Source organism: Pteropus alecto, unplaced genomic scaffold (assembly GCF_000325575.1).
Source record: "Pteropus alecto unplaced genomic scaffold, ASM32557v1 scaffold41, whole genome shotgun sequence".
In the NCBI taxonomy this organism is placed as follows: Eukaryota; Metazoa; Chordata; class Mammalia; order Chiroptera; family Pteropodidae; genus Pteropus; species Pteropus alecto.
Window position 1 is genome coordinate 2,510,835 of NW_006430464.1, and position 407 is coordinate 2,511,241.

Here is a 407-nt window from a genome sequence, read left to right on the forward strand (position 1 = left end):
GCGGTGGGGGAAGGGGTTGGTGAGGGAGGAGAGGTGCTTTCAGGTGGGAGGGGGACCAAGTAGCACAGAGATGGATGAGGGCGGTGGAGGGAGACCGCAAGCAGGGGATCCCCCCTAGCTGAGGGGGTAGGGAGGGGAGTTGGGAGCGACTCGTGGAGGCTGGGGGGAGTGGGGGAGACTGGGCAAGACTGGAAGGGACGCGGAGGGCGGGGGACACGGTTAAAGACTGAAGGGGGCCGCGGGGAGTGGAGGAGACGGGTTTCGGAGAGACCGGGGCCACCGGGGAGATCCTGCCCCACTGCGCGGCGGGGACTGAGGGTCCTGGGCGAGCTGGGGACTAATCGGGAGACAGGGCGGACTCCGGGGCTCCGCGGGCGGGGCTCAGGAGGCGACAGCTGCGGTCGGGG